This window comes from Triplophysa dalaica, chromosome 7 (assembly GCF_015846415.1).
Source record: "Triplophysa dalaica isolate WHDGS20190420 chromosome 7, ASM1584641v1, whole genome shotgun sequence".
Lineage (NCBI taxonomy): Eukaryota > Metazoa > Chordata > Actinopteri > Cypriniformes > Nemacheilidae > Triplophysa > Triplophysa dalaica.
This window is the reverse complement of record NC_079548.1, coordinates 1,803,510-1,817,348: the sequence shown is the minus strand read 5'-3', so window position 1 is coordinate 1,817,348 and position 13,839 is coordinate 1,803,510. Positions and strand designations below refer to the sequence as shown.

The window sequence follows — 13,839 nt, the reverse complement described above, 5'->3', positions numbered from 1 at the left end:
TTACAAAGTTATTTTAATTTAATATTTAACTCTGAAAGATGCCGTAAACTCATAATCATTTTTACCAGATTTTACTGTAAATTTCACTGTCCACATCTTTGTGTAACGTAAACCAAAGAACATTTCTACCGTATTTTTATCATTAATCGTGATCATTAATCATTATACTAAAAAGGTTTGGACTTACAAAAAAAAACCTACCATCTTCTGCTCTAAAAATCTCTGATTGACACATCCCTACTTTCAAGACAAATGTGCAACATACAAGAAATGATTAGAAAATGTCTGAACAAACACTACAGACTGGAGAGAAACAGTTCTCCTGCTGATCTTAGAAAAAAAATTGAGAAAATTATACAAATGAACAGTGGACGACATCTGATGCGTGAAGAGCTGAAAGGTTCAGAGGATACAGTGGAGCAACATGTTATAGAAAGAGGTGAGTCTGGAAATATTTTATATAAACACTAATGACCATCATTGGTTGATGTTTTATAGTGGTGTATATTTTGTGGTGTTTGAAATCTTTGTGTTTCTGCTTAACATTAGGTGATAAGGAGTCTCCTCTGACTGTTGCTCTGTTTGGAAACTCAACATCAGTTCAATTTGGTCATGATAACACTCTTCTGGGAGAAGAATCACATCCTCTTAAAGAATTCTCAAGGATTGATCCTGTACAGATGAAGATATCAGAACATAATGTCTCGGTCATCAACATGCTTGACTTCACTGAACGTCAACTGGACTCTGTGGATCATCTCATTGGTCAACTAGTGCATGAAAATGAAATCTGTGCCTTCATCTTTGTTGTTCGTCTGGGTCAGTTAACAGATGCTGATAAGATGGGTCTTGAATGGCTACAGAGAGTATTTGGTGACAGAGTTTTTCAGTTTGTGATGATTCTCTTCACCTATGAAAGAGAAGAAGAGTGTGACACTATAATAGATGATCTGAAGAAGAACTATGTCATGGAGCAGCTGCTGAAGAAATGTGGAGGAAGATATCACACCTGCAGCAAGACCATGAACAACAGATCAGAGATGATAGACCTGATGAAGGAGATTGATCGTCTGTTTAATGAGAATAAACAGCAGTACTACACTGAAGAGATGTACAACAAACATGTTAAACAGGGAAAGCAACTTTCAAAAGAATGAAATTGGTAAGAAAAATGCTTTTCATTAAACCTTTTTTTTTTTAAGTTGGGTGTTTGTACATCTGCTGTACATGTAGTGCACAGGGCTAAAAGTTTTCCGGGGGGGGGCAGCTTTTAAGTCCATTGCAAATACGACATACACAAATTAAAGACTGTTACATAAAGATTGTGTTGTTTCGGCATCATCTAATCAGATCTCTGCTTCCACTTCTGTGGGTCACACACATGCGCTCATGCGCGCGCATGCTAACTGTGATGGAGATATCAAGGATCGATTTCTAAAGCGTCTAAATCATTTTCAAACTTCTTCACAGCTTATTGCACCTATCTCACAGAGTTAAGTCATTAACATGGTCGTTTTCTCTGAAGTGAGCGTGGATTCTGTGTGGATGATATGACTAAAACAAATGAAAAGAGAATCACTCACTGCTGACTCCGCACCCTTTGTACCTTTGATACAAATTTATATTGTTTTCGTTTCACAGTTTGTAGTGCAAAAAAATTTGCCCGTAGGAGTTTAAAAATGGATAATAAACTATTATAAAAACATGAACAAGCTTACAAAAGTGATGTTGCTACATCTATGCTGTATTTAAACAAACAGACATGTTTAGGTTTATCTCCTCCACTCCCATCTTTTTACTGAACATTTCCTGTGTCCTTTCTCACACAGTTGACCGGCGCCCTGCAGCAGCTGATACAGGTAACAACATAAATGCATAACACTCTCATACATGACAGATGTGACTTGTGCCATATCATCACCATTAATACCCATGAAACTAATGATTAAATTACTAGTAGAACACAAAATAGTTTATTAGAATACAAATTTTATCATAGATCTAGTCACTTTATGTTGCTCTCAAAATGCCAACCGCAATAGGTCAAAAATGTGAGTCTTATTTGTTTTCTTTATATAAAATAGGACTTTATTATGATGAATTCGGTTAGGTATGTTAATCTATGCTTCTCTATACCATAATTGTATAAAACTGGTTTTGTGGGTTATAATTATGCCCCCATTTCTGTCGAGTCATTCTGTGATCCATACACACATGGCATAGTATTAAAGTTTAAGAAACATCTGTCTGAGAAGCTCAAAAAGGCCATGTGACTAGTTAGTTTCAAGGGGAAATAACGTGTCAATAATGTTCTTTTTTGTTTGACAAATACCCCTGTGTATGTGTCTAGCTCTCAAGTTCATGCTCAGGATTTTTTACTTTTACCCCTGACTGCATTGTCATATACTCAGAATAATTCCCATAGTTTCAGACAACAACAAAGAAAAATATAACTGCAGGCAGCAATTACAGTGTCAGGCCCACCAATGGAGAAAATCTGTGGAGATCTCTGATGATCAGATTTTAGAAACACAGGTATGGAGCACTTATAAAAAAATACAATTGCCTATAACTATATACCAATAAATGGTGGTTTCACCAGATTTATGTGAGGCAGACAAGATGTGCCAATGATGATGATACATACCTAGTTTCTTGTCAATACACAAAAGTTTAGCAAACATGTCTGTTTACCCCTCAAAGTTGCTTGAGGTGAAATATAACAACTGATCTCCCTCTCCACTTTTTCTCTTTTCGTGAACTGTGTGGCTTATGTTTGAATAGTTTTGTATTGCTGAGCCCTTATTGTAGTGGCTTTTACCCACATAGTTATGATTGAGTTATAATTCTATATGACTGATTTTGTATGTATTTTCGTTTAAGGTTTGTTTATTTTGTTTTTGATTTCCTTTCAGGAGCTGGGGTCCCACGGGTGGAGGATCTTTAGTGGTGGTGGTGGTGCTGCTTCAACGTTTGCCGTGTGACACTTTTTGAAGTGTGTGTGTGTGTGATCTGAGATCCCGGTGTGGTGTGTAGAAGTGTGCTTTTGGATAATTAGTGCTGGTGATCACTCTGGTGGGTAACCTCAGTCCTCTAAGTTAGTGTTTTGTGTATTTGTTTTTCATGGTCATTGGAGAGAGTTGCTGTCAGAGAATGAACCCCATGACCAGACCATTTCAAATGCCTTTTCCATTTTAAAATTCAGTGTTTCAAAAAAAATTTTGTATTTTTGATATCCACGTTTCCCGCCTACCTTAATTTATGAGAATCGGACCTGTGTGACCTAATAACAAAACTCTGGGGTTATTTTTATTTCCCGGGAGCCCCAGGATGTGTATTTAACCTGTACTGCTCCCACTGTCACACTAGCTAAAGTGTAAATATAAAGAATTAATATAAAATATGAATTAAAATATGAAATAAAATATGAATTCCCACACGGATATATGTGACATATATAAAATTGGCCGTTTTCCGTGCTGCGTTGACGTGAGACTCTTATCGCGCGATAAAATTATCACCGCTATTCTCAAAGTTGTGTTGGGAGCTGGGTCTATACCACGCAAGCTATGATGACTTTCAACTTTGATATTTTAGCGCGAATGTATATCTAGCGTAATTGCACTGTACCGGGCGAGAACCAGATTTTTCACCTCGCATGGTTCGAGCGATTCGCGTCATTCGCGCCGCCTCATCATCTCATGACCAGGGCTTCATTCGCGCGATTCGCGCCGCAAGTAGGTCTATCGCGTCTTTGCATTGACTTAACATGTAAATCACTCGCGCTTGACGCGCCATTCGCGTTTGGTGTGAACACAACATAACGTTACTGTGAAATTACCGCATCAAACGTGACGTGCTAACATGGATGCAGAAGCCGCCGGGTTGCTTCAGGGAAAATTAAGGTCGAATTAAGGTTGTTTGTAAAGCTGGGACACAAATAATCAAACACCATTTGTAGATATATCATGAGGAATGATATCCTTTCCTCCAAATCAGGGGTTGATGTCCATGAACTGAACTCTTTTTATCAAACCTCTCTCATCCACTTCATCTATTCAGGCCTTGATCATTGGAAAAGTGCTTACACATTCCATATTGTAAGAGCCATTTAGGCATTTTGTGGGTAATGGTGTGTCCAGTAGGGGTCATCATTGTTAATTGAGGGCACCATATAGGTGGGAACCTTCCCTCAGGTGATAGGTGTTGCTGGGGGGGAGGTGAACACAGTTTTTTGACCGCTACGCTAGGATTTGTACCACTAAAAGTAAGTCTTTGGAAAGGTGAAAGACTGGTGGATTTATTGACTGTTGTATGGATCTTGCTTGCACCAAAATGAAGATTAGAAACAGTAAAATAAAGCTAGAACCATGAGCATTCTACAAACTTGTGTGGACATTCTATTTAAGCAAGTCAAGCGTGCGCGTACTTAAGCAAAGCACCGTCCGGCATCCCTCAGCTGCCTCAAGCAAGGCTTGGCGGCTTTACACATATTGTGTTTATAATGTTTTGTCATGTTATGAAGATTTGAACATCATATTTGGTATTGTTTTAAAGGTCTTGGTGCGATGGGTGAAAGGATCTAGTTCCTTCAAACCTAACAAAGAGTGTATTAGAGCTTTTTGACTTTAGGACATTACCTGCACTCCTCTAAGAGGATTGGCTTTATCGGGGAATCCTGTTCAAAGATAAATTGGCATCCCATTTGATGATCTCGTCAGCCACGAGTTAAACTAAATTTCACAATGACCATTGTATTCACAATGAATACAATGTACTTCATTCTTGGGAATAAAAGGTGCATTGGAAAAAGACTCAGGAAGCTTCTGTAACCAGAACTTCCCACATTGCAGTTGTGCATCTCGATATGGAAGCATCTGTAACCAGAACTTCCCACACTGCAACTGTGTGTCTCGATTTTACCAGGTATGATAAACTTTGTGGTTCTATTTTATTATTTTACTATGTTGATATTTGTTGCTTAGTAAATTAGGAATTTCTTTGTATACACATTTTATGATTTTAATTAATGTTGTGCCTGCCTGGTGTAATAAATTGTTATTGTTAATATTATCTGAATTCTTCAAAGTTTGTTATTACAAGTAGATTGAAAGGAACCTGTTCTGTTACCGCAAAATCGATGTGTCAGGATAGGTAGGGCTAGTTTATACTAGATTTTTTAAAGGAGCATTGCTAAAGCTCACATGATTTCCACCTATCATCTGGCCTAGCAAGTTGCATGATCGTGACTAAAATAACTATTGTTATGTTTCTGAGCAAGCATATCGCGGCCAAACTTAATGATATTAGTTTACCTCTGATTAGATCAGAACTGACTGTTTTGTGTCCGTGAGATCCATGAACCCGGCCGGCGTGAGACTCTGAGCGACTGCAGGTCCCAATCGAAAGAATAACTCTAATATTAAATATTAAAATATGAAGATTTATAGATAAATTAACGCTTATCAACAGATACATTTGAAATGACATATAAGTTATTTTATATTATATTGAAATTGGAGTCAGATCGGTCTTCTACCACAGAGTCATATAAATTAATCTAAATTGTAACAATTCTTGAATAACTTCATGTAGAAATCGCTGAGCAGAAGCAGAACACGAGATCACTTAAACCATTGGATTACATCGTTGGGCCTTTGGGTGGTCTTTTACATTCCCAATGGAAACATCGACAAAACGAAGGTTGTTTGCACCTTGTGCAATGCGGAATTGGTTTAAAAAAAACTTTCTCTCAACAGTTAGTGGTCTAGCTTTAGTTGAAACCAGTTAATTTGTATTGGCACCTGATGTATTATGGCTCCTATATGACATATCGGTTGTTGCTCCCTAACTCTTTGTAAATCGCTTTGGATAAATGCGTCTGCTAAATGACTAAATGTAAATGTACTGTAAGAGCTCTTCCAGTCTCAAGTACCACCTAAACGCAAATCATCCCTTAGCTAATGCGGAAGTAAACACAAGTACATCTTATTGAACATCATTTATTTTCATCACCAATTATCAAAGTAGAACAGCTTTCTCAAGCAGTTTGTGATGCATTTTGGAAACAGTTGATGAGCCCCTGGTCTAATGCGCCACCTGGCTTGAGACACCCGTTCTCAAAGACTTACTTTTAGTCATTATTTGGGTAGCACACATATTCTGAATGCCTTCGGTAGAATTCAAATGAGCCATTTTAATCTAGATTAATCTATATAAAAAAAAAAATCTATGCCCACCACTAATATATGCACATATATGCACGTTTATGTCCACCTATATGTTTACCAATATTAGTACAATAAATAAGTTAAGGTATTAAATGCAAACGGACCAAACTGTCAGAGCTATGCAAATGAGGCGCCATGAGAAACAAAGGAACTTTCTCTGGTCCACTTATCACTTTCATGGCATTGGCCCGCAGACCATCTGGGGTTAGGGTAGGTATACATTTGAAACACCATCACCGATCCACTTCGGTTGGGCTTTTGGAATTAGGAATTGGAAGGGAAAAGAAAAGAAAAAGAAAAGAAAGAGGACGATGAGGACAATCTAACGGACACCCTGGCTTGGGGCTCCCATCTGGGGAGTTCGATTAGGCCATGGAACTTCGGACTCAGAATCTAAACTCAGCGTTTCAGTAGGACTGCATTCTGAAACCATTCAAGATTTCCATCCACGCGCATACGGATATTGGTCCAACTCCGAGATTGCAAGTATCCGATATATAGAATAGCTGCGTTAAGAGCGTGCCTCTTTGTTGATTTTATTGGTTTTCAGACATGCTTTACCTGTCATGATAACCACAGGAAGACATGGCGTGGGAACCCAAATGCAGGCAGACACAGACGGTAAATGTAACAAGGATTTATTTGGACACAAAACAAGCAAAACAAAAACCCACGAGGGGGAAAACAGGACAGGAATATATATATAACTTTAACAACAAACACTGACTTACTAGACTACAAAACACTTGAGACAAACACTAAACTGACACTTACTACAACTGAAGGAAACAGGAACAATGTGACAACAAAGACAAGGTAACTTTAACACGAGGCGTAGAGACAGACAATGCACGTATAGTATACACAGACCAACAGGAACAGGTACAAGAACAAGTACACAGGTACAAGAACAAGTACACAGGTACAAGAACAGGTACACAGGTACAAGAACAGGTACACAGGTACAAGAACAGGTACACAGGTACAAGAACAGGTACACAGGTACAAGAACAGGTACACAGCTACAAGAACAGGTACACAGGTACAAGAACAGGTACACAGGTACAAGAACAGGTACACAGGTACAAGAACAGGTACACAGGTACAAGAACAAGTACACAGGTACAAGAACAAGTACACAGGTACAAGAACAGGTACACAGGTACAAGAACAGGTACACAGGTACAAGAACAAGTACACAGGTACACAGGTACACAGGTACACAGGTACAAGAACAGGTACACAGGTACAAGAACAGGTACACAGGTACAAGAACAAGTACACAGCTACAAGAACAGGTACACAGGTACAAGAACAAGTACACAGGTACAAGAACAAGTACACAGGTACAAGAACAAGTACACAGGTACAAGAACAGGTACACAGCTACAAGAACAGGTACACAGGTACAAGAACAAGTACAAAGGTACACAGGTACAAGAACAAGTACACAGCTACAAGAACAGGTACACAGGTACAAGAACAGGTACACAGGTACAAGAACAGGTACACAGCTACAAGAACAGGTACACAGTTACAAGAACAGGTACACAGGTACAAGAACAAGTACACAGGTACAAGAACAAGTACACAGGTACAAGAACAAGTACACAGGTACAAGAACAAGTACACAGGTACAAGAACAAGTACACAGGTACAAGAACAAGTACACAGGTACAATAACAAGTACACAGGTACAAGAACAAGTACACAGGTACAAGAACAAGTACACAGCTACAAGAACAGGACAATGAACATGAGGACTCTTTATAGGGGAAACAGACAAAGGATCGTTAATGAGAAACAGGTGCTGGGGATTAGCACTTAGGAGAGGCTGACGAGGAACGTGATGTAGGGAACAATGACGAGACACGAGAAAGAACTATGTCTTTCCCACACAAAACCATAGGTTATGCCATGACTCCACTCAAATAACACGAATAATCATGACATGATAGTGGAATTATGACATTACCTCCATTGACCTCTCTCTCTCCCTGTTATTCTCTCTCTCTCTGCGCTTCCTACCGCGTTTGTGTTTCATGTCTTATGTAATTGTTTATATTTATGTGATCGTCATTTATGTTACCATGTAGAGTAGAGTTTAATAAAGCCATAAAGGCATTTGTGATGGGTACTCTGTGTTCACTCTCACAAACGGTTCGCTTCCGGGTCACGATCTATGCTACCTTTACTCTTAATTCTGTTTGGTAAAGTCACGTTACTTATGGTCATGAGATAACGTTAGGGTATAAAATCATTGATGCATTTGCTGGACGAATATATATAGGATTTTTATCACTATACTGCTAATCAGAATTTGTAAGATATGTATGTGTAATGACGATTATTATACATATTTCCCTTTGAGCTTAACTAATTCCTTGACTGAATTTGAAGTTTTAAATAACTCATTTCATCTACGTGATCTTGGTAGATCTGGTGGAGAATCTGATTTGGTGAGTTAAACTCATCCTTATTTTTACATGCAGCTAAAATGTCTACAACTGTTGTTTGAGTCACCATTATGGTGGTCATTGCTTGCTTTGCTTGGCCCCCTCGACCCTTTGCTCTCAGTCTTAGATTGAGAAGAGATGTGTAGAAAACATCCCTTATGGTGGAAAAAGCTAATAAAACCCCTTTTTCAAGGAAATTTTCATGTTATCCTCTACTTCCATTCAGAGTTTAGTCACTGATCCTGGGTCGCAAGTGGTGGGCTCTCCCTCTTCTTAGTGGATGTTTGCTCTGTGGCTTTTGGTCGGGGTCACTGAGTGCAGCTATGACACGTCAGTGGAGATCTGGCCCACCCGACTGAGCCTGGTTTCTACTGAGTTATTTTTTCTCCATTATTCATCATTGGGGTTTGGGTTCTTCGCCACAGCAGGACAGCAGGACAGCAGGACGGCTAGCTCACTGGGAGACTGCATTTATTTATTTATTCAATATTAATTATTGAAATAATCTTGCTTGTTCTATAAACACCATCCACTGTGCTGTGTTTTACCTTTGTGTTTTTGTTATTTGCCCCTGTAAAGCTGGATTAGAACAATGCACTTTGTGAAAAGCGCTATATAAATAAATACATTTAATTGATTTGAAGTGATTTTGTGATTTTCACTGATACATTATCAAATTAAATGATATTCTGAAGGACCTTTAAACACATCATACACATGGGATTTTATGTGTGCACTATTTTCGCTTAACTATTCAAATACATGTTAATCCTAATGATGGTCAAGGAGTCATTGTTCTTTCTATATATATACATGTATATATGTTTTGTTCTTAAAAACATGTTAATGGCAAACTGTCAATAAATTATGCTGTTTCTTTAACAAGGAATAGTGGACAACGATTCATCAGAATATATAAGATTGGAAAAACACAACGGAAAAGAAAGTAATGAAAAAGTAAAGCAACTCTTTGACCAACTTCATCTTAACAGCCACAATAAACTGAGAGCTTCAGATGTTCTTCAGATAACATCACATTCATTACAGTCTCATGATGATTGTGCTGAAGAAGAGCTGGTGAAGAATTATCTACAGAAACTGCTGATGATGAACTACGGAGCAAGTCACATTAAAACTAAAGGAACCAATGAACATCATTACACACAACAAACAGACAATGACGAGATAGATCTGTTTGATGAAATGCCTTTGTCTAATGCAGGAACAGGTAAATCAGACTCTATTCACCCGATGGATGTTCAGATTGCTGTGTTTCATTGTGCTGATAGTTTCCTAAAGCAGATGATGGTCACTAAACTCTCTCAGTGTCAGTTTGCTCTTCCTCTGCTTGTTCCTCATCCATTCACACAACACATTGAGTTTCCTCTCTGGACATTCAGACAAATCAGCTGGAAGCTGAAGATCAGAAAAACTGACAATGACATCATCAGTCAAACCCAACCGGTATACAAAGCAGAAACTCCAATGGTGTCGTTCTTCAGGTTTAGTTCTGTGTCTTCATCTAAATCTCAGCTGATGAACAGTCTGATCAATGAGAAACACAACACGTTCTTCACCAGAAACTGTCCAGGCAGCAGCAGAACCAGACTACTGATGGATGGAGTGGTGGAGATCGCCTGGTACTGTCCATCTGAAAAAAAACAGATACATTTACTGACTGTGTTGCCTTCTGTAATCTTCATGGTGATGCAGGAGACAATGAGACACAGATGAAGATCCTCACTGAGATGTCTTCAGTCAATGTTGTTCTTCTGACAAAACTTGACAAGAATGATAAAAATGCATCAAAGATAGAAGAGCTGTACAAAGACAAAAAGCCACTAATTTTACTTTTAACTGAGGATAAATCTGTTGTATCTAAGATGAAGAAAAGAAAATACAAAATTGGTTTAAAAGACAGAAATCAGGCAGATGTATCTTAAGAAATCATACAAGCTTTAGATGATTGTCTCACTTCTTCAGCATCAGCGTCCATGTTCAGACTTGAAGACGTGTCCAAACACTCAAATATCAGAGTAGATAAAGAAGATGATCAAGACTGCAGGAGAGGAAGAGAAGCAGCTCAAGAGATGATGAGTTTACTGAAGAATAAACCTCTGACAGAAAAAAAAAAATCAATACTGCCCCATCAGGGGAAACTGTGGCATCAGTGGTGTCAGAAGAACAAAGAACTTCATCAACCTCAAGGGGAGGAACTAGAACAAGAGGTGAGCCAAAAACAAGCATAAATGAAGAAGGTTCGTGAAGACCAACATGAATCTCACATTAGTGAGTTTATAAAGTTCTTTAATAAACAAATGAACTCACATGATGCATATAAGATGTTTTTCCTCAAATGGCTCAGAATCCTCTTGGATGAATTCACATCAGTGGATCTTTCTGATTTACATTACAAGTATAATGAGAAGTGGTCAAAAGTCTTGGAACTGAAAGAAAATAATGGTAGACTTGTACAACTTAAAGCTGAACAAACAGAACTTGAGAGAATATCTTCAGATCTTCAGAGAGAACTAAAGCAGAAAAGTGATGATGTGAAAAAATCAATGTCAGAATTATTTAAGAAAGACACATATAAAGATATCCTGATTCAGTGGAAATTGTCATTTGAAGTAAAAATCCAGGACATCCATGAAAGCGTCATTAGAGAAACATGAAGGAAATTAAATGAGATTCTTCAGCAGCAAGACCTGAAGAGAAAGGTTGATGAGCAGAGGACACATCATGAAAACACTCTCCTAGAAAAGAGTAAAGAACTTGCATTAAAACTTGAAGATAAAGCAAATGATGAAGAAACTCTGAAGAGAGAGTTTGATCTGTTCTGGGAAGAGTGTGTGAAGAAGATCATCAAAGATTCTCCTCCAATCAAAGACATCGACATACTGAAAGATGTAAGAGAACTCCTCTGTGACATCTATGACAGTGTCCATGTAGACATCTGGAAGGACATCAGGAACATTTTAAAGGTGCCGAATTATTCAGATTATGTAAAGTTCAAGACCTCCAGTGTAGGACGTGTTACAACTGTCATTAAATCTGTTTATAAGAAGTTTGGTTACAGGTGGTCTCCAGAAGATGAAATCCAAATAAGAAACTTTATCAATTATGTTTCTTATCATACAGAGGGTTTGATTCAAACTTTCAACATTTCAAAGATGGGCTACAACAACAGCTGCATTCAACAACTCACAGATTACATCAAAGCAAGAATAACAGAATATGAGAAAGGTCCAGTGGAATATGTGTTCAAGAGAGAATTCTTCATAGATTTAATATTTTCTATATTTAAGAGAGTAAACAAGACATTCACTGACCAACACAGAATGTTCAGAGAAGCCAATGATCCTGTTCTCTATCTGGAGAAGAAGAAGAGAGAATACTATAGTGTTTTCCAGAAATACTGTCAAGGAGCAACATCAGCTGCTATTTTTGGTGATATCATCTGTCAGAAACTGAAAGAACCCATTGAACAGAGTGTCTACAGACAGACCGCCAGAGATTTAGCAGATGAGATGAGATCAAACTGTCCATCACTGAATGGAAACAGATCAAATATAGAGAAACACATCCTGAAGAGACTGGCAGAAGAGGAGAACTTTGACAAATACATCAACTACATAAAAAATCCCAGAGATCACTTCAAGAGTTTCATCAGAGATGAAGTGAGTCAGTACATCAGAGATCAGTTCAATGTCAGTGTTCAGCTCAAGATGAATCAGAACATTGAACTCCTGCAGAAGAAGATCATGACAGCAGCACATGAATCTACTCAACATGTTCAAGAGAACAGAGGAAATGTTGATGTGTGGTTGAAGTTTTTCACACTGAAGCTCTCAGATGTTCTGATGTTCTCTGTGAAGGACTTCAGTGGAGTCAAACATGATGATGTTAATGATTTCAAACTTCTAGAAGATTTGATAAGAAAAGAACTTCCTTCAATAACATCTGACATCACTAGAGAGTTCAGCACAGATTCATTTGATGTTAAACTGGATCTGAACTACAGAACAGATGAGATTGTGATTGATCACTTGTGTCAGTGCTGTTGGGTTCAGTGTCCGTTCTGTGGAGCCATCTGCACCAACACAATAGAAAACCATGATGGAGATCACAGCGTTCCTTTCCACAGGGTGGATGGAATCAATGGGTGATTTTACAATAAATCAAAACATCTTTCTGCTGACTTTTGTACAACTCTGGTGACAGGTATATATGACAGTTTCAAAACATTGACCTCAGATCAGTGGTTCTATCACAAAGAATACAGGAAAGCAGAAGGAGTTTATGCTGAATGGAGAATCACTCCTGATCTCTCAGAGCTGCCCTACTGGACGTGGTTTGTGTGCAGATTCCAGGATGATCTGGAAAAATACCACAAGAGAACATTCAGATGTGATAGTAAAACAACAGAGGAATGGAGAATATACACAAAACAGGATGCTATCGAGAGTTTGGATAAATACTTTAAATGAATATAAATCAATAGAGCAGATCAAGAAGCCATTTAATCACAGGACATAAAATGTAATATAAATAACTCATTGGAATTATTTGAAATTATAACTTGTGTCTCCGGAAGAATGTCTTGTTTATATATAGGCCTACATGAGACTGAAGACAGAATACAACAAGTGTTCCTGGACTCTTCACAGTGCTATGATGGATACTGAAAACAAACTGCAAAACAATAGAAAATGAACAAAAGATGAGAGGAAAGAGATTGTTAAAGAAAACTGAAAGAGAAAAGTGAAGACGTGAAAGAGTCAATGTCAAATGTTTTGTAAAAGTCACAGATGACTTTTAAAAGAATTTTTCAAAAGAACACTGATGGTGACATGATCTTCTGCTGCAGGAATTCAAATGAATCTTCTCAACATGTTTCAACATACTAATCTAATGAAGCAGTAAGCCAGTTACATATTTCCTTTTGTGATAAAAACACCCAACATTAACACAAAACAAAAACACGTTAGCAGAAACAAGGATCAATACGTACACAATTAGAGACTTTTACATCTCCAAAAAGATCAGTTTGCAAGCTCTTATAACCACACATAAAAGCTCAGAAAATATTTAATTTAATATCCCTTAAATATCTAAAGGTTATTGGGATTCAAGCAGATTTGGAAAAACGG

At 37.9% G+C, this 13,839-nt stretch overlaps 1 pseudogene; it reads left to right on the top strand.

Moving 5' to 3' along the window:
* Positions 1 to 252: 252 nt before the first annotated feature.
* LOC130425731 (interferon-induced very large GTPase 1-like) lies at positions 253 to 13,176 on the top strand (annotated as a pseudogene).
* The last annotated feature ends 663 nt before the right edge of the window (positions 13,177 to 13,839 follow it).